Genomic DNA, 22,226 nt, shown 5'->3' on the forward strand with positions numbered 1-22,226 from the left:
CTGTAGCATGCTACAATTTGTAGAGCATTTTTGCCTATGGTTAGTTGCACCTGGATGGTTTCCGAAGCTTCGTGCGTTGCAATAAGAAGTTGATAGGTATGGTATATCATTATTTAGTGCCTTCACTTTTGATATCATCCCAGTGAGTTAGCAGAATGCCAGACATGTTATGAGGTAGAGGCCATATATATGGGGACAAAGCTTGGATATTCTGCGGAAATCTGTACAGCTGAAAGATCGGTGTATGTCTGGCGATTTTTAACAGACTGTCAGGATTGTATAGCAGTGTAGTGTGTGGATGTTAGTTGGGCTGTGTAGGGAGGGGGTAGATGTAAGTGTCATGGCTCCTTTTCTATCTGACTGTGCATGCTGCTGCAGTTTCTGGTGGTCTATTGGTTGTATATGTTTGTAGGGGCAGACTGAGACACGTCCCATACCACCTGAGGATTCCTACTATACTATGAATATATGTAGGTGTAGTGTGTGAATGGCAAACATATTTTTGTTCACACAGTCATTATACATTTGGCTTACTGGTATCTCACTGTGACTGTGGTGTAATTGGTTGTGGGTATGCACTTTCACACTGGTGTCTGTCTTCATTACTGTTACATCACAAACACATAAACACACTAAGACATTCTCGGAGGCTCTGAGTAAAAATTTACCTAAACAGCAGAGGCCTCCAAAGCAGACACCCAAGCAACTGCAAACTCAATACACCACACAAACAACACATAAACAACAAAATCAGTGTGCAAAGCAGTCACTGCCCTTAAGGCCAAATACAACACCAAACATACTTGTCATAGGTGACTCCATAGTCAGACACACTGAAGTCCCGCTCACCAGACTGAGTAAGGAGAAGGTCACAGTAAGCTGCCTGTCGGGCGCTAGAATCCGCCACATAACACAAGCACTCAGGTCTCTCAACAGCAGGTACAAGTACGACTCAGTCATTGTCCATGCTGGTGTCAACGACCTGAGACGTACCTCCTTGGACTACATGAAAAGAGACATTGAGGAGCTCTCTGATTATGTAGCCCAGGCAGGTATGACCCTGACCTTGAGCAGTATCCTACCTTCACCTAGAATGATGCCACAATACAGTGATAAGATGATCAGCTTTAATAATTGGCTTAAATTCTGGTGTCATTCAAAGGGGATCCAATGTCTGTCTGCCTGGGATGACATGCTGGACAAGCCACGCTGCTTCGCAAGGGACGGCTTGCACCTGTCACCCCTAGGCTTCGGATATTGGCAAAGGCTCTTGGCACCCCATAGTGCCTTTTAGGCAAGGCTCAAATTCTAAACCTACCACCCTAGAACACAAAAAGTAAAAAACTAAGGGTAATGCTGCTCAATGCCAGAAGTCTCAATCTCAAGATGCACGCACTCGAGGCCCTTCTCAGTATGGAGAACATCGATGTCTGTGCTGTGACAGAAACCTGGTTCAAGGCTCCTGAGAGCACCCCAGCACTAGCAGGTTTCACCTCATATCATGCGTTCCGGCCCCAAAATCCGGACAACACCAAGAAAGGAGGGGGGTGTCCATAATCATAATGGACACCCACACCTCAAGGTTGGTGGCAACGACGATGCATCGGAGACCATCCAGGTGCAATTAACCATAGGCAAGACTGCTCTGCAATTTGTAGCATGTTACAGGCCACCCTCTCAAACTCAGGAACCTCACATGGCCTTCCTGAAAACAATGGAGGGATAAATGTATCTCCAAACACCATCATACTAGGTGACTTCAACTACCCTAATATAGACTGGGAACACTACTCAAGCCCAAACACTCTAGCCCAAAGGTTCCTGGAGTTCATAAACTCAAATGCCATGGAACAACTAGTCACCATCCCCACAAGAGGAGAAAACATACTTGATCTCATCATCACGAACATGGGATCACAATGTTCAACACCGGAAGTATACCCCTCACTGGTGAGATCAGATCATAAACTAATCTCGCTGGAGGTCCTCATCCCGCCCCCACCTGAAATAAAAAGACCACAGTGAAAAACTTCTCAAAGCCGACTTCACACTTCTAAAACTAGTGTGGTCTCCTTTAAGGCCCCTGAGCCAGTGGTAAATATTACTCAAACCGCTGAATCACTTACAAATGCCTTCTACCAGCACCTACAGGACTGCATGGATCAGGCAATCCCAAACAAAACTAAGACTCTTTGTACCAAAGGCAAGCGTCCAGTCTGGTGGACCCCAGCCATAAACAAGCTCTACAACAAAAGGAGGAAGCTACTACAAGATAGAGCAAAATCCTTGAAAGGTAAGACACCTTTGATCATTATAAGTAAAAAATTAAGAGCTCTCATAAAATCATCCAAGGCAAATTTTGAGAGAAAAATCGCCAAGGATTCAAAAGACAATCATAAGGCCTTCTTTAGCTATGTTAGAAACCTAGGAGGAAACTCCCAGATATGCTCAGAATTAGTTCAAAATGATGTGAAGATTACTGAACCTACACACATTGCCAACATACTGGCTGACAGGTTCAGTGCTAACTTCTCCCCCCCTCCCCCCCAAAAGGAGATATATTTATACCAGAGGATTGTAGCCCCCCAAACATCTCCAACGCCCAGGTGAGAACTGCTCTCTCTAAAGCAAAAAACACAGCATCCATGGGACCGGATGGTGTCCCCGGCTGTGTGCTCCATGAACTCAATGAGGAATTAAACCCGCAGTTAGGACAGCTGTTTAATCTTAGCCTCACCTCAGGATACGTACCCAAGGAGTGGTGCACGGTGACTGTGGTCCCACTTCACAAGGGCGGTGCATCCACCGACCCTGGAAATTACCATCCCATTAGCTTGACAAGCCTTATCTGCAAAGCCATGGAGAGGATCATAATGGAACTCATAAATAATGACATAGGGAACTTGCAGACTTTGGATCCAACCCAGTTTGGCTTTGTCAAAGGCAGATCATGCCTTTTAAACTTGGTTGACTTTTTTGAGACAGTCACCAAGGCCATTGATGAGGGAAAGGCAGTCCATACAGCCTACCTTGACCTGGCAAAGGCCTTTGACACAATACCCCACTCAGGTATCATCAAAAAACTCATCAGCTTGAATGTAAACCCATACATCACAAGATGGGTTGCAAACTGGCTAAGTGACAGAACCCACAGGGTCAGAGTTGCTGGAGCCATGTCAGACTCAAAGCCTGTCACAAGTGGTGTCCCACAGGGCTCAGTCCTGGGTCCACTCTTGTTCGGCATCTACTTTTCTGAAGTACAAGCAAACACAGGAGGGTTATGGCTCACAAAGTTTGCAGATGACTGCAAACTGGGCGCCATAGTCGAAAACACATCTGACACAGATATCCTTCAGAAGGGCCTCACAGAAACGGATAACTGGTGCCAGAGCCATGGCCTAAAGTTAAATGCCAAGAAATGCATAGTCATACCCTTCGGGAAAAACAAGGTTACCCCTAGCTACCATATAGGTGGCAATCCACTGAGCACAGAAGAAGTCATCAGGGATCTGGGGACCCAGGTTGACAGTAGCCTATCGTTTGACACTCATGTTGCTAAAGTAGTTAGGAAAACCTTCTACATTGCCCACCTGATCATGAAGGGATTCACATCTAGATCAAGGGAGGTCATCGCCCCCCTGTACTCATCACTCATTAGACCTATGATTGAGTACAATGCCCCATTCAGAATGTATCTGACCAGACACCTGCAGCAGCTGGAAAGGCCCCAAAAGTTCCTCACCAAAAGGATAAAGGGTCTCAAAAATATGTCTTATGCTGCCCGACTGAAAGAACTCCAGCTCTATTCAGTCTCATACCACTTGCTCAGAGGTGACCTGTGCCTGACATATAAGGCCATGTCAAACCCTGATTTGATGAATATGCTTCACCTCAAAAAATCTAGATCCCTCAGAACCACAAGGGCGGGAGACTTAAACCTTGACACGGTTATTAATAGAACATGCTGGAGGGACAGATTCATCACCCAGAGACTCCCTATGGTGTGGAACAAAATCCCGGTACATGTGAGGCAGAGCACCTCGCTGGCCTTGTTCAAGAGGAATCTTGACCAATGGATGGGGGATCGCAGATATACCCCAGGGATTACTTCAGTGTCACTGCTTGACAGAGGCACAGCAAAATAATAGGCATAGTTTTATTCAAACTAAAGGGGTGGCGAAAGCCAAATAACTATGGGCTAGGCTTATAAATGCCCTTGGGCAGATAGCCTAGTATGAACCTATGAACCTATGAACCTATGAATCACTGTACTGCCTGATATATTTGCAAATGCATGTGTAATTCCCCATAGCTGATTTGGGGTAGTGTTGTGTCAGTCTGACTGTAGTTTGGATGGTGCTTAGTGACATGTTTAGACAGCTCCGTGTGGTTTCCCTAATGTCATATGTCCAGATATTCGTAGGATGTCCAGCTGTCTGGCTCATATCTTTGGTCTGGTCCCCTTAACTGTAGCGTATATGTGACAAATCAGTGGGATGATGTGAGGATTTAAGTCGTTAACTACTGAGAAGCAATTAAGTCTTGGACCTGTGCTATTTCAGTCAATATATGTTAGAACCGACAATACTACTGCAGCAACTGTCTCAGCTTATCTACTCAAGTATTTCAGATATGTCCCTATGTTTATGGATTTCTCCCCCCACTTTGTCAGACTTGGGATTCTGGAAACTGGCTAAGACTCTTGCCACCCCAATAGTGCCTTTTTTTATGTAAGGTTCAAATGACAAATTCACCACCGTAACAAGTACAAGCAAGCAAAATATGAGGGTAATGCTACTCAATGCTAAGTCTAAACCTCAAAATGCACTCTCTCGAGGCACTCCTTAAAATGGAGAACATTGACATCTGTGCAGTGACAAAGACCTGATTCAAAGCTCAAGAGAGCACCTCTGCATTACCAGACTATAATTCATACCACACCTTTCGGCCACCTAACCTGGACCGAAGCACTAATGGTGGAGACGTGTCCATATTCATTAAGGATATCCACACCTCCAGGCTAGTTGCACAGCATAATGCATCCGAGATTATCCAAGTGCAACTAACTCTGAGCAAGACCGCATTCCAAATTGTAGCTTGCTACAGACCCCCCACCATGCCCCAGGATTCCCACTCCTCATTTCCTGATACACTGGAAAATATTAGGGTACAACACAACACCCTAATAATGGGCAATTTCAACTACCCCACCATTAACTGGGAAAACTACTCATGTACCAACTCTTTTGCTCAATGTTTTCTGAAATTCATAAATTCCAATGCATTGGATCAACTTATGCACACCCCCACCAAGGGCAGCAATATCCTACACCTGGTCATTACCAACATGACCGACTGGTGTTCCACACCAGAGATCAATTCCTCATTGGTCAGATCTGACCACAAGCTAATCACCCCAGACATCCACATCCCACCCCACCACCATTAGGGAAACCACCATAATAAACTTCTGCAAACCCAACTTCACACTTCTTAAGACAGAAGTAGCAAACGTCATGACACTCATGCAGATGGACAATAGAGGTATACCTGCTGAATCCTGCACAAATACACTTTATAAGCACTTACATTAGTGCATGGATCGTACTATCCCTTACAGAACCAAAATGCTATCCACCAAAAAAAGGAAGCCAATCTAAAGGTCCTCTGCCATAAACAAACTCTATATCAGAAGAAAGAAATTGTTGCAAAAAAGAGTAAATTTCCATGACTGGAGAAATTCCCTGGTCAGCCTCAGCAAGAAGCTGAGATCCCTCATAAAATCCTCCAAAGCTAGTTACGAATACAAAATTGCCACTGACTCTAAAGACAACCACAAAGCATTCAATAGCTATGTCAAGAATCTCAATGGCAACACTCAGATCTGCTCTGAGTTACAGCACAATGGCACTAAATGTACAGAACCAACTGATATTGCCAATATTGTGACAGATAGGTTCAATGCTAACTTTACCCCCCTCTCACCCCCTAGAGGGCCCATCTCTATACTGGAAGAATGTAAAGTTCTGTAATCACAGCTGCACAGGTAAAAAACACACTCTCCAAAGCCAAGAACACAGCATCCATGGGACCTGACAATATCCCAGGCTGTGTTCTACATGATCTACAGAATGAACTGGCACCCCACCTAAGTACAATGTTCAATCATAGCCTTACCTCAGGTTTTGTGCCCACTGAATGGCACATTGTGAAGGTTATCCCACTCCACAAAGGGGGAGCTATGACAGACCCTAGGAACTATCGTCCCATTAGCCTGACAAGCCTTTTCTGCAAGGCCATGGAACTTATCATCATGGAACTCATAAACAAAGACATTGGTAATCTCCAAACTCTGGACCCCATACAGTTCAGGTTTGTAAAAGGCAGATCATGTCTCCTAAACCTGATAGAATTCTTTGAAGCCGTCACCAAAGCCACAGATGAGGGTAAGGTGGTTCACACATCCTATATAGATATCACCAAGGATTTCAACACCATCCCCCACTCTGGAATTATAGATAAACTCACTAAACTAGGTATAAATCCCTATGTCACAAGATGGATTGCCAACTGTCTCATGGACAGAACCCACACTGTGAAAGTAGCAGACTCCAAATCTGACTTCAGACCAGTGACAAGTGGAGTACCACAGAGTTCAGTCCTGGGTCCTCTCCTGTTTGGTATCTACTTCTCTGAAGCACAGGCTAACACAGAAGGTCTTTGGATAATGAAGTTTGAAGATGACTGCAAACTAGGAGCCTTAATCGAAACTCCTAACGATGTGGACATCCTACAAAAGGGCCTCACTGAGACAGATGCCTGGTGTCAAAGCCATGGTTTGAAGCTCAATGCCAAAAAGTGCATTGTCATCCCCTTTGGTAAAAACTCTGTACCTATGAACTATCACATAGGTGGTAGTCTACTTAACACCGAAAGTGTGATAAGAGACCTTGGGACACAGGTGGACAGTAGTCTCTCCTTTGATAATCACATCACTGCAGTGATCAGGAAATCCTTCTACATGGCACACCTCATCACAAAAGGTTTCTCATCCAGGAAAAAAAGATGCCATTGTTCTCCTCTACTCATCACTCCTTAGACCCATTATAGAGTACAACGCCCTTTTGGTATGTACCTCAAAAGACATCTACAACAACTGGAAAGGCCACAGAAATACCTCACAAAGAGGATCACTGGCCTCAAACAGATGCCCTATGCAGACCAATTCAAAAAACTCCAGCTTTACTCCATCACATATCGCCTACTCAGAGGCCCTCTCTGCCTAACATACAAAGCTATGTCATCCCAGAGCTGTTGGACATGCTCCACTTAAAGAAATCCCAATCCCTTCGAGCTACACATTGTAGGGACCTAAACCTGGTCACCACAATAAACAGAACATGCTGGCAGGATAGATTCCTGTCCCAGAGACTTCCCATACTCTGGAACAGACTACCTATCTAAGCTCCTCATTAGCGCTCTTCAAGAAAAATCTTGATAATTGGATGGGAAATAGGAAATTCACCTTGGGGATCACTTCTGTGGCTCTGCTCAACAGGGTCACAGAAAAATAATTTTCTTGTGTGGCGAAAGCCAAAGTATCTTTTTGGCTCGGCTTATATAGGCCATAGGGCCAATAGTCTAGTACCTACTTAGGAAACTATGAACCTACTTCATCTTGCCTTGCTCATCAGTCAGGAAAATATATTGAGATTAGTTAAGTACTGTTTTTCTGTATCCATGTGAATCTATTAATCTGTGTTCATTTTTACTGTGATTGAAACTTTGGTGTTTATTGTAAACAAATATTCCCCGGGATTCAATAAATGCGTTTTTCCATGCAAGTATAGTGTAGTCATTCCTGCACAAAATATGGCCACCAAGCGATCCAGTAAACAAGCCTGGGGACGTGCACAAGTCTGATAATTCTATTCTGCCATGGACATGACTGGATTATGCTAATGACCTAATTTGCTTTTGAAGACCATGCAAATGAGGTAAATTAGTGATCCAGTAATCAAGCAGACATCCATGGCAGAACAGTGTAGCATGCAGAAATGTATTTGGCTACATTTTTGCAAAAATCAAAATGGAGGGATGACAGCTCAAACTAAAGCATGTATTCTAATCCTTAGGCATGCCAATAGCCAAATATATGGTGATTGGTATGGAAAAGTGTCGCAAAATTATAAAAATAAAAGTTTTGTTGGGGGGCAATCTCGGTCGTTGAAGCATAGGGCAGCCTTGGGCAAAAGGGATTGTGCCAAAAATAAAAGAAAAATGTGAAAAAACAATTTTAACTGAAATCTGCATTTTGCCATTATAGTCTATGGCATGCAGAATCAAAACAATAGCAGGGAACAGTGGTTGCTAAGGGGAAAGGCTCCGTTGTACTGCTGTAACTAGGGACTAAGGCAGTGGGGTACGCTAATGAAGGAAATTTACTGAATCGCAAAATGAAGACAAGTGCCAAACTGCAGCTACCTGTGTAGGAGCTATAAGGCAGTGGTTTATGCAGGAAGAGCAGCAGACATGAAAAGGGGGGTGTCATGCTTGGTGTAAGTGCATTGGAGCCCCACAGCTCCCAGATGAGCTTAGCTAAGCACAGTTAAGAAAGGGTGTGTGTCACAGGCTGTATTGACTTATTCCATGAAATGAAAAGTGTGTTTTTTTCCAGGGGAGGGCCATTTCTCATTGTTTACCTTAGCTAAATGGATTTGCACAGTGCACACCTGGTGTATAAAAAAAAAAAACTGAAATAGCAGGACTGTTTACATTTAGGCAACAGGTTTGTGTAGTGCACCTCGGGGCTTAAAAGGGGTGGAAATGGGAAGAGAAAAAAGAAAAAAAAGGAAAATAGCAGAATAAAAGCAATCAAGTACAAATAACATAGCTGGCACATGGAATGCATCATAGTTAGCCAACCATACAAGCAGTATCTGCAGCACAACCATATAAACTATGCAAACACCTTACAATCTGTTTTTCCCACAAACTTTGCACCATTTGTATACACATGACAGGGAATTTTAACCAAAAAAATGTTGGGGGCTGCCATTGCTTTGATCCATCAGTATGTGCTGGAGGTTGAGGGCAGTGAGGAGGATAATGCTGATAACTGCCACAGACCAAGGAGGAGAAGAGTATTCAGACCCAGGGTAACTTACCAGGGGCTACATGATCTAGAGATAGTAGATTGCTACAGGGTGGACAGAGACATACTTCAGCAAATCATCGAGCTGCGCCGGCCTCAACTCAGACCCAGAGCCAAAGGGGGGGGGGCATCCCAGTGGATACCAGGGTATGTGTAGCCTTAACAATATTAGCTACAGGTACTTTCCAAAGACCTACTGGGGACATCATGGGGCTCTCACAGGCATCCACATCCTGGGTACTCCACCAGTTCCTGGATGCCATTCTACCACATGCTGGTGAGCACATTTACTTCCCCAACACCCATAAGGAGAGGAGCAGCAATATACATCTCTTCCACCATGTAGCAGAATACCCAGAGGTACTGGGTGTGATAGACTGCACGCACATCCATCAAAGCACCAACTGGTAGGGTCTACATCAACTGCAAGGGCTTCCCCTATATTAACTGCCAGGTCATGTGCAATGACCAGGGCATTATCATGAAATTGTGTGCTGGCTGCCCTGGAAGCTATCATGACTCCCCCATATGGCATTCATCACAGTTGCACCAGGCATTTGCCAATGGGGACATCCCATATGGCCATCTGGTGGGGGATGCTGGCTATGCACTGGAGCCATGGAAGATGACACCAATCAGAAATGCACACACTCGAGAATGACATAATGAACTACATGCACAAACCAGGATCATTATAGAGCATGTGCTTAGGATGCTCAAGTCACGGTTCCACTGCCTTGACATATATGGCGGACCCTTGCAGTACTCTCCAGTCACATGTGCACACATGTTCGTAGTATGTTCCATGCTACACAGTATGATCCTGCAGAAACAGCTGCAGCAGGGACAGCATGGGGAAGGGCCACACAGCCCCCACCATTGTCAAGGTCCCCACAGGCACAGACGGACTCAGAGGACTATTTAAACAAAATGGCAGACATGTTGAATGATAGTGACACATATGAAAAAGTTTTGAAATATGAGATGGTCAGAGCACACACAAAAGTGGATTGGCAACTGTATGACTATTTTATGGAAGGTGTAATTAATAATGAGGAATATAATTACTTGCTTGTAAAACATCCTAACACACCTTCCATATTTGGCATACAAAAATACACAAAAATGTCAATAACCCCCAATTTAGACCTATAGTGTCAGCAAAGGGTTCCAAACTAGAAGCCATGGTGCACTATGTTGATAGGAATTGTAAAGAAACTTTAAAGAAATTACCTCATATTCTAAAGGACTCTTGGCATTGCCTGGATTTAGTAAAGGGAAAGTTACCTACTATAAATCAAGATACAATTATGGTAACAATAGATATAATTAATTTATTTTCTGTGATACCCCACAGGTTACAATTATTTGAGGCAAGTCTAGAGACTTTTAGTGATTTACACATAGTCAAACGTAGATTATTGGTTGAAATGATGGAGACTATTTTAACTAATAACTATTTTTCATTGGAAGGTGAATTTTTTAAACAAATTTCAGGTGTGGCCATGGGGGCAATGTGCGCGCCAATATATGCCAATTTAGTTTTGGCACAATGGGAAGCGCAATGGATCTTTGCTAGTAGATTTTGGTCTAAGATAACAGCATATTTTAGGTTTTTGGACGACATCATAATTTTTTGGGAAGGTAAAAAGAAAGAGATTTTAGAATTTGTAGCATACTTGGAAACTACAACAATTTTTTTAAGGTTCACACACAAAGGACACAATGAAAGTTGTGAATACCTGGATATTAAGTTACAGAAAAAAGAAGACGGGACAGTAGAGTCAAACATTTTTAGAAAAAAGACCTACTCAAACTCCTTTTTGCACTTCAACAGTTGCCATCCATATTTCCAGAAAAAGAATTTGGTTAAGGGCCAAATGGTCAGGCTTTCAAGGATTATAAGTAATGATGTGACGTTCATTAAAGAGATAGACAAATTAATGGAAATGTTTCAGGACAGAGGTTATCCATTATATTTGTTAACAGATATGAAGAAACTAAGAAGTGATGGTGAAAAGGAATAAAAATTTTAAACCAATTTTAAGGTATGGAATGGAAACGGATGTAGCTAAAAAGGAGAATAGGACTGAAGCATTAATATTACCATTCAGTGATAATACAGGAGCAGTTTTTAATGTTATTAAAGAGGTATGGGAAAAAATATTCAGTAATAAAATAGACATTGTGAATATTTTAGGTAAGGGTCCAAACATAACATACAGCAGGGGAAAAAACTTAAAGGAATATTTTGAAAGCAACAACATCAATCTACCATACAGGAATTCTAGAATGAAAAAATGTGGGTTATGCAGAACTTGTAGGTTTATTAATGACGGTCCCTATGTTATGGTAAAAAATTTCAACAGATCTATTAGATGTCCTGGGCATGTGAATTGCAATACTAAGATGGTGGTATACCTGGTGACTTGCCTATCATGTCCAGCATTTTATGTGGCTAAAACCATTAGAAAACTAAGGGAGCGTATTATGGAACACACAAGGGACATCAGAAATAAGAAGGAAACTAGTTCATTATATTTACACAGTACTAAATGTGAGGATTTCAAAAGGTTTTTATTCTTTGTAGTTGATAGAATACCAGACAGCATGAACAAAGAAGGGGATGTGAACAATTTACTAGAAATGAAGGAATGTCTGTGGCAATTGAGGCTAAATGCTAACAACATGCCAGGTATTGATGAACATGTTTCCATTTCTAGCATTTTAAAATATAAATCATACTGTATTTGATATAAAAGTGTATTGATGTTTAGGTTTAGTATATGTATTTAACATTATCAATTTTAATTTTATTTGTAATATTTCAGACACACTATGAGATACTCAAAGCTTACAGAATATGTATTTTTAACATGACTAGTTACTATTATTGTTTGTAAACAGGAATAGACAAACATTGTACCCAATTGTAATATATTTGTAGTTTTTAATAATTTATTTCATTAAGGTATACATTAAGGTATACATAAGTGTTTTTACGTAGCTAATGAATTTTTTATATAATATATAAAATATGAAGGCGTTGCAGTTTTAAAATGTATTCTTAAAATGTATTTTTTAAAATGTATTTTTTAAAATGTAGTTTTAAAATGATTTTTTAAAAGGTTTTATAATAGTATTTTTTGAAAAGTATTCTAAAACCATTTTAAAAACACTTTCTACTCGATGTTAAAAACAAAGAATTTTTAGCATCAATTGATTTTTTAATAATTGGAGCAGTTATGCGATTGGACGAAGGTTTATGTTTATGTGTATTAATTACGAACGATGAAGTAGTTTTTGTAACTCTGAAGAAACCCATGGAATATTTGGGTGAAAGCGCTTAGTTCATTTATAAATTGTAATAAACAGTTCAACCGGTTCTGGATCACTTTGTTATTTTATTTCTAAGTTTTGAATGATAGTTTTTTTGTGAACTATTCTAAATGGAACCAAAACGTAAAGCCAATATCAGTGCAGTCTGTGCAAATGTGTACTGTTGACAGGTGTGCCACCCATACCCATATTCCCATAGAAGTTTGTACAGTAATAGCAGCACAGCACACACTGCCAGGGCTATCCTAATCAACATGATAACTTGTTGCATGTCCACAATATGCAGAGGTCAATAAGCTATGCAGCATCTGTGTGGAGAATACTGTCAGGATGTGGCGAGCAACTTCTCATGACTGTTGTGTCCTAGTGGCCTAGGTATAGCACTGTGGTAGACAAAGCCATGTTCCATGAAATGCAATGGCAACTATTTTGCATATCAGCTACACCTACAGTGGGAGTTGTACACACTGTCCAGATGTCAATATCCATTACTGCCAGGAAGCTGTACAGGTCATGTACAGGGGGCCACACATATGAACAGTACACAGGTTGGAGTAACCTACACAATGTCTACCATACCTCACACCTGTACAGACCTTTTGCAGAATCTACACAGGTTTGCACCATATTTGTGGTGTCTTTATTCTGAATAGTGGTTGTCTGGCAAATCACTGGCAATTCACGAAAGTCTAAAGTCAGAAAATAATGACTGACTGTAGTGCCTCAGACCTCATATTCTATAAAAAATGCATGCTAATGCAAAATCTGTTATTGTATCACCTTTCCAGGTTTGTAAGGCCAATAGTTACAATGGTCCATATATGTAGGCCTTTGTCACCCAATTAATCATGGCTTTGTGCAGATATCTGGCTCACATACGTAAAGAGCTATGGTGCCTTGTAGCACAGCAGTGTATTCTGTAACTTACCATTTTCACCCCGGGGGGTCCACTGCATGGCAGCCTGGGAACATATGAGTGACATAACACACTGCCTTGCTACAGATGGCCTGCATCAGTCTCACATATCCTACAGGCCTCTGGCAAAGGCTCATGCCTCACCCATAGTGCCTTTGTAGGGAATGTCATGGGGTCCATACTACCAACATAACACAGTCAACAAAATGAAAATGTAAGGCCATGCTGCTAAATGCTAGTAGCATATCTTCCAACCTTGTAGAGGAAGACATCTGGACAAAGTCATACATAATGGTGGGATAAAGGCTCGACTATATGGACACATTTGAAATATTGCTCTCATAGTGTTAGAAAGTTGATAGAATAACACAGGGGGTTTGTAGTAGCATGGATGTCATGAAGGTTGTGAAGTCTGAAACTCTAATGTTCTGTCATTATTCCCTGTCTGCAACCCTGAGTGATTGAGTGATTTGCAAAAAATGTGCTGGAAAACAACAATGTTAAGAGAAACTGACCAGATATATGAGTTATTAATCTGGATAATCTGTGAAAATTTGTACAGTTGACAGGTTTGGCCACACCAGGATATGATCTTTCAGGTAAGAAGAATACCGCACAATCAGGAGATCCCCAGCCAGTATATCACCAAGGTGCTGGACGTTTTACACAGCTTCATCAGTCAATCAGCTCTAGCCACAGCTCCCATCTGGCTGGATTGTGCAAGAATGTCTAGACTTTACCTCATAATATAGGTCTGTGCATCATCCATCTTTTATTTCTCTGGTAAATAACTGTGATGATCTGATTATATCTGTCAGTAGGTGATGACACAATACAGTAAAGTGTCAAATATTACGTATGTCAGAAAATGTCTGCTAAAACAAACCCTGTAACTCAAGTAAATCATACATTGATAACAGCAATAATTACAGTACCCCCCTATATTTGGCCCATGGTTTCCCCATATTGGCAGCCTTTTTCTAGATATCCTGCACAAACAGGTTGCAAGGTATGGCTGTAGCACACAACACTCCAGACTGGAGTGCAACTTTTCCTGGAATGAGATTCCCACACTTACTATAGAAGATCATATTGAGCATGCTCCTACACTTAGAGAAGTGAAGCTCATGTCTGAAACCACATCGGACTATATACCTCTGTATTGTACAAATGTCTTTGCATACACACAGCTATGTAAACCTATATGTCTCCACACACACCCATCAGACAGGATTACCCACAGCCAGCTGTAGGTGGCACATATGTGGTATATCTGCAACTGTTGTGTGTCATACACACACATATATGTGGGCAACATATTGCAATATGTCAAGCATACACACATATAGGCATGGGGAAGAGAGGGACAGACAATGACAGAGTGAGACACACAGAGAGGCATAAACAGAGAGTGAGTCATACACAGGGACAACCTGAATAGCATAGAGTGATGTCTTGCTGCAGACAGTTGCATACCAGTTGTAACCACTGGCATGTGCCAGCATGAAGATGAGATTCATTGTCTGATGATACTGAGGTGGGGGTTGGAATATCACATCACCTACCTTTGTGTGTGTGTGTGTGTGTGTGTGTGTGTGTGTGTGTGTGTGTGTGTGTGTGTGTGTGTGTGTGTGTGTGTGTGTATGTAGGTCTAAGTATTATGATGCCTTATCTACTCAGTACTCTTCCCATTGCCCTATGTTACACGATTTGCTAATGTCATTAACCTTAGAAGTACCTCTGGACGGGCTTCAGTCCTGTAAGCTCTATAGTGCATGTGATAACTGCGTAACACTATCATACAAATAACTAGATCATTAGGTGTTATAATCTCAGTCCCAGCAAATGTAACAGTGGTTGTGAGGGTGTGTGTTATAGACCATTCCCACCCAGTACACCTCCCATTGCCCTACTTCACAAGATCTGCTGATGCCATTCAATGTAGAACTGTTGGACTGGCCTCTGCCCTATAAGCTCTGTGGCATGTGCGATAATTGTGTAACACTATAGTAGAAACAACTAGTTAGGTAGCGGCTCTTATCTCTGTCCTGGCAAATGTAAAAGTGTGTGTGTGTCTGTAGGATAAAGATTTTGAGCCTGTTCACATGCAGTACATTTCCCATTGCCCTATGTTACCAGTCCTGCTGATGTCTGTCACCTTAAAAGTACCTTTGGCAACCTATAACCTACAAGCTCTGTGGTACATGTGATAATTGCATAACACTATAGTGCAAATAATAAATTAGGTAGGGGTTCTAATCTCAGTCTTGGAAAATGTAAGTGTGTGTGTTTGTGTGTGCATGTCTGTAGGTTAAAGATTTTGACTCAGTACACTTTCTATTGCCCTACATTAGTAGTCTTGCTGATGTCAGTCACCTTAGAAGTACCTTCCGACAGCCCACAGCCCTACAAGTTCTGTGACGGGTGCGATAATTGCATAACACAATAGTACAATTAACTAGCTAGGCAGGAGTTCTAGTCTCAGTCCTGGAAAATGTGTGTATAAGTGTTTATATGTGTAGGTTACAGTATTTTGTGGCCTCTCACCCAGTACATCACCCATTGCCATACCTTACAAGGGCCAATGATGTTCCTCACCTTAAAAGTACCTTGAGACACTTTTCACCCTATAAGCTCTGTGGTACATGTGATAAATGCATAACACTGTATTAGCAGTAACTAGATAGGTAAGGGTTCTAATTTTAATCTTGACAAGTGTGTTTGTGTGAGAACCATATCCATTGGGGGTTGGGTTTTGCAATTTTTTGCTGTGGTCCACCCAGTACACATCTGAATGTCGACTTTACAAGGCCCACTGTTGTCATCCACTGTAGAGGTAGCTGTAGAGACTCTGCAGCCCTATAAGCTCTGTGCCATGTGCAATAACTTTGTAACAGTATGGAATAAATAAAAATATAGGCAGCCCTCCTAATCCATGGATACCATTCCCCACTCAGGAATCATAGACAAACACACTCAGATAGGCATCAACCTCAATATTACTAGGTGGCTTGAATACTGACTCACAGATATAACCCATGGTGTCAAAGCAGCGGATTCCATGTCAGACTGCTGACCAGTCACGAATGGAGTCCCACAGGGTTTGGTCCTGGTTCCCCTCATGTTCAGAATCTACGCCTCTGAAGTCCAGCCAAACATGAAGGGACTCCGGCTGACAATGCTCACAGATAACTGCAAGGTGGGTGCTATTATTACCTCCTCACATGATGTTGACATCCTGCAGAAAGGCCTCACTGAGACCTATGACTGATGTCAGAACCCTGGAATTTAGCTCAATGCCATAAAATGTGCTGACATTCCCTTTGGGAACTACATGGTTCCCATAAATCACCACATCGATGGTAGTCCACTGAACACTGATGTTGTTATAAGAGAACTGGGAACACAGGTTGACAGCAAGCTCTTTGTTGATCACCACAGTCCCACTGTGTCCAAAAAGTCTTTCTATGTGGCACATCTCATTGCTAAGGGTGTTGCATCCAGGAAGTAAGAAGTCATTGTCTCCCTCTACTCTCCCCATATTAGGTCAATCAATGAGTACAATGGCCCATTTGGCATGTACCTCACTGGACATCTGCAACAACTGGAGAGGCTGAAAACGTACCTCACAAAGAGGATCATAGGCCTTAAACACTTGTCCTGTATGGACAGACTCCAATAACTTCAACAATTCTTTATCTCATATTGGCTACATAGATGCGATCTCTGCCTGACTTACAAAGCTATGTCTGACCCAGCTCTGTCAGGAATGTTACATCTAAAGAATGCAATCCATCCACACCACATGCCCCAGAGACCTCAACCCTATTTACACTATCAGCAGAACATGCTGGAGGAACAGGTTCATAACCAAGAGACTGCCCATGCTATGGAATGGACTTCATATACATGTCAAGCAGAGCACCTCACTGGCCCTCTTCAAGGGAAATCTGGATGAGTGGAAGGGGAATAGAAATCCCACCCTGGGGATCACTCCAGTGGCTGTAGTCATTAGACACACTGGGGACTATTGTCAGGTGGCACAGTGCCAGGGTAATCTCATGGGCTAGGCTTGCAAAGGCTCCATGGCCATTCGCCTAGTACACACCTATGAACCTATGAGCCTATGGATCTCAGTACTGGCAAACATGTGTGTGTGTGTTTTTGTGTGTGTGTGTGTGTGTGTGTGTGTGTGTGTGTGTGTGTGTGTGTGTGTGTGTGTGTGTGTGTGTGTGTGTGCATTAGTGTGTACAAAACTGTTTGTAAGTGTGTAAACATGAGTGAAAGTAGTTTGAGGCCCTTTTCACCCAGTACACCTACCACTGCCATACTTTACAAGGGCTGGTGATGATATTCACTATATAGGTCCCTTGGGACACTATTTACCCTATAAGTTCCATGATGCATGTGGTAACTGCATTACACTATACCCTATAGTAACATAAGTAGGGGTTTTAATCTGAGTCCTGGCAAATGTGTGTATGTAAGTGTTGTAAGTGTGTATATTTGTAGGATACAGTATTTTGAGACCCCACTCTCCCAGTACACTGCCCATTGCTATACTCTACAAGGGCTGGTGATGTTATTCACCTTAGATGATGTGTAGGACACTCTTCACACCATAAACTCTGTGGCATGTGCGATAAATGCATCGCTCTGTCTTAGCACTAGCAAGATAGGTAGGGATTTTAATCTCAGTCCTGGCAAATGTGTGTGTTTGTGTGTCTGAGAACTGTATAATGTGTATGTGTTTGTGTGAGAGCTATATCCATTGGGGGGTGGGGTTTACATTTTTATGCAATTGTACTCCCAGTACATGTCCCAACGTCCATTTTACAAGGCTCACTATCTTCATCAACCATAGAGGCATCTGTTGATACTCTTCAGCCCAATAAGCCCCATGCCACATGCAGGAACTATGTAACAGTATGGACTGACTCGCAAGATAGGCAGGGCTGATAATCTCAGTCTTGGCAAATGTGTGCATGAGTGTATTTATGTGTGTGTGTATATCTGTAGGTTCAAGTATTTTGGGTCCATTCTCACCCAGTAAATCATCCATTGCTATACTTTACAAGGTCTGGTGATGTTGTTCACCTTGGAATTACCTTGGGACACTCTTCACCCTGTAAGGTTTGTGGAGCATGTGAAAAATGCAAAACAGTGTAGTAGTAGTAACTACATAGGTATGGGTTCTAATCTCAGTCCTGGAAAATGTGCTTGTGTATGAGAACTATATCCATTGGGTGGCCGTGGTTTACAATGTTAGGCCATGGTACTCCCAGTACATGTCCCAAGGTCCACTTTACAAAGGACACAGTACATCCACAGTAGAGGTATTTGTGGACAGTCTTCAGTCCTACCAACCCCATGCTGTGTGCAACAGCTATGTAACAGTGTGAAATGAATAACCTGATAGGCAGGGCAACTAATGTCAGTACTGGAAATTGTGTCTGCATTGGTGTATATAGCAGTGTTTGTGAGTGTGTAGACTTGTAGGTGGCAGTCTAATGATTCCTTCCACACCCAGTATACCTCCCATTGCCATATCTCACAAGAGCATGTGATGTTATTCACTTTACAGGTACCTTGGAACAGTCATCACACTATTAGTTCCATGCCATGTGCGGTAACAGCATAATATTGTAGTTCCACTAACTAGATGGGTAGGGATTCCAAACCCAACACTTGCAAATGTGATCCCGTGTGTGTGTGTGTGTGTGTGGGGGGGGGGGGGCAGTGTTCTTTGTGTGTTTGGTCAACACAATATCATCTGGGGTGTGGGTTTTACCAATCATAGGTGTGTTCCACCCACTACACTTACCATTGTCCACTTTACAAGTGCTGCTGATGTCAACCAACATAGACTTACCTGTATACACCTCTCAGCCCTATAAGTTCAGTAGCTCATGCAATAACTGCTACACAGACCTGGTAAATGCATACATATAAAGCTGCACCTTGGCTCTGACACAATCGATGTGTTACCACTCTGCCATACCCCTCATTGGTAATGTCTGCAGGGCCACATCCTGCTGACACACAGATATCTAGAACACAAACAGAATACAGCATGTGAGACTACATTCAGTCAACAGTACTAACACCAGTAATGCATCATGGCTGACAAGGTACACATACTCTGAAGTGTACCCATTACAAATGCCAGCTGATAACACCTTACACACCATTGCATAGCAAAACTGTACTTAATTCATCCTGTGCATCAGAACCATCTTAGCATGCCCTTGCATTGGTTGTATGGATGACAAGGATGTGGCACAGGTATCATGATATGCACAGGGTGTTGTGTGGGTTTGCCAGAGGCCTAGGCTGGGCCATATGTTTGACATCATATGTGTGTGTTTGGAGGGGTGTTCTATGAATGAGCTATGCAGAGGTGGTGTGTTGGTGTATCTGGAGGTGACCTGGCTGTGATGGTGATGTGTGTGTGTCTGTATGCACACAGTCATTCCATGTGGCTGCCCTAAACTGGGGTATGTTGAACAGCTGTCAACCATACATGACAGGGTGTACAGTTCACTATCTCTGTCCATGGACACGTAAACTGGTCCTACCAGGGGTCTCACTGGCACCATTAGGCCGAAAGCTAAAATGCTGTACTACTCCCCGGTGGTGACTGCTGTCTTCTCGATCCATTTCCCTGACAGGACTGGCCAGGACCACATACCCATGTCCTGCTCCATTGTAGTGTGGACAGCACCCATTCTTCTGTACTGTTGGCGGGACTGCCACTACAGGAGTGCAAAAGTGCACGGCCATGTAGACTCTCGGCTGATGTTGGTGCTGACCTACATCCACATGGCTGATGCCCATCTCCCACCATATGCTGCAGCACACATGGATGTGAATTGCCAAGGTCTCACCCCACTGTCTATTCATGACCTCAGTATTTTGATGTGTGGCCTCAACAAGGTAATGTATGTCATCACATAATCCAGGAAGAGTAGCATCCAAGACCCTGAATATTTGTCTGGTGTTGCATTCACTATGTCCCTGTGCATCTATGACAGCCCAAACCAAATGTCTGGTGAAACCTGCTGTGGCACTTGTGACAGTGGCTTGATAGGCAGTGGTCCTCCTTCAAGCATCTCTGTCAGCCCGCATGTTTGGGACCTTGCCTGCACTCTGGATATCACTAGTGTCTACACTCACACTTGCCATAGTCACCACACTAGCCTGTTCTATACCACCACCAGCCAACTGTGCATTATCTGTGGCTGTTGGGGACTGGGTATGTGTGGGCATTGTGACTGTGTGCATGGACATTGGGACAACTCTGGGATGCCAACCCATGGCACAGATTCAGCCACTGACAACCCCACCTGTGCCTCATTACGACTACCGTCATGGTCAGAGTCTGCAGAGACACTGACATCAGATTCTGAGTGGGAGCGACCACGGCCACCATGTCCACCTGTGAGGAGAAGACAACATATGTAAATTAATACCTGCACTTTAAGGTTTGCTGGTATACACACACACACACACACACACACACACACACACACACACACACACACACGGACACAGATACAGACACATACAGGTGAGGTGGCATAAAGGCATTACACAGAACTCACAATAGCAAACTGGTGACGTTCATGACAAACAGTCAGACCACACCATACACACTCTGGGCAGCCCCTCAACATCATGCAGTGCAGCCCTTTCCACCTAATGTTACTACTAATATACACCTTTGGGATATGTGAGTAGTGATAGTAGGTGATGGGCCTTCACCTAGCACACACTGCATCCATGTACACATTATTGCTGTTCACCTGTATAGCACAGTGGCAAATCCTACAGAATATACCTCTCAACTGTACAGAGTTTCACTGAATGTCTAGATGTGTGGCTCATGTTTGGTCTGTTCCTCAGACAGTTTTTTATCCTTGAAAAATCAGTAGCATATTCTGGGGATTGCAGTCAGTAAATGCTAACATCCATTTGTGTTTCTGACTTCATATCCTTCAGAAAATGTATGTTACAACAAACCCTGTAACACCAGCAACTTTCCCAGTTTCTAACAGCAATATTTCAAATATGCCCCTGTTTTTGGGCCTCTGTCCACGAATTATGTCATGCTTTGTCCAGATGTTATGCAATAAGAGGTTGATAGGTATGGTATATCATTATTTAGTGCCTTCACTCCTGATATCATCCCAGTGAGGTAGCAGAATGCCAGGCATGTTATGAGGTAGAGGCCATATATACGCGGACAAAGCTTGGATATTCTGTGGACATCTGTACAATTGAATGATCTGTGTATGTCTAGAAATTTTTAACAGACTGTCAGGATTGTGTAGCAGTGAAGTGTGTAGATGTTAGTTGGGCTGTGTAGGGAGGGGGTAGATGTAAGTGTCATGGCTCCTTTTCTATCTGACTGTGCATGCTGCTGCAGTTTCTGGTGGTCTATTGGTTGTATATGTTTTTAGGGGAAGACTGAGACACGTCCCATACCACCTGAGTATTCCTATTATACTATGAATATATGTAGGTGTAGTGTGTGAATGGCAAACATATTTTTGTTCACACAGTCATTATACATTTGGCTTACTGGTATCTCACTGTGACTGTGGTGTAATTGGTTGTGGGTATGCACTTTCATACTGGTGTCTGTTTTCATTACTGTTACATCACTGTACTGCCTGATATATTTGCAAATGCATGTGTAATTCCCCATAGCTGATTTGGGGTAGTGTTGTGTCAGTCTGACTGTAGTTTGGATGGTGCTTAGTGACATGCTTAGCAGCTCCGTGTGGTTTCCCTAATGTCATATGTCCAGATATT

This window comes from Protopterus annectens, chromosome 11.part0, assembly GCF_019279795.1.
Source record: "Protopterus annectens isolate FY-2018-M chromosome 11.part0, PAN1.0, whole genome shotgun sequence".
Classification (NCBI taxonomy): Eukaryota; Metazoa; Chordata; order Ceratodontiformes; family Protopteridae; genus Protopterus; species Protopterus annectens.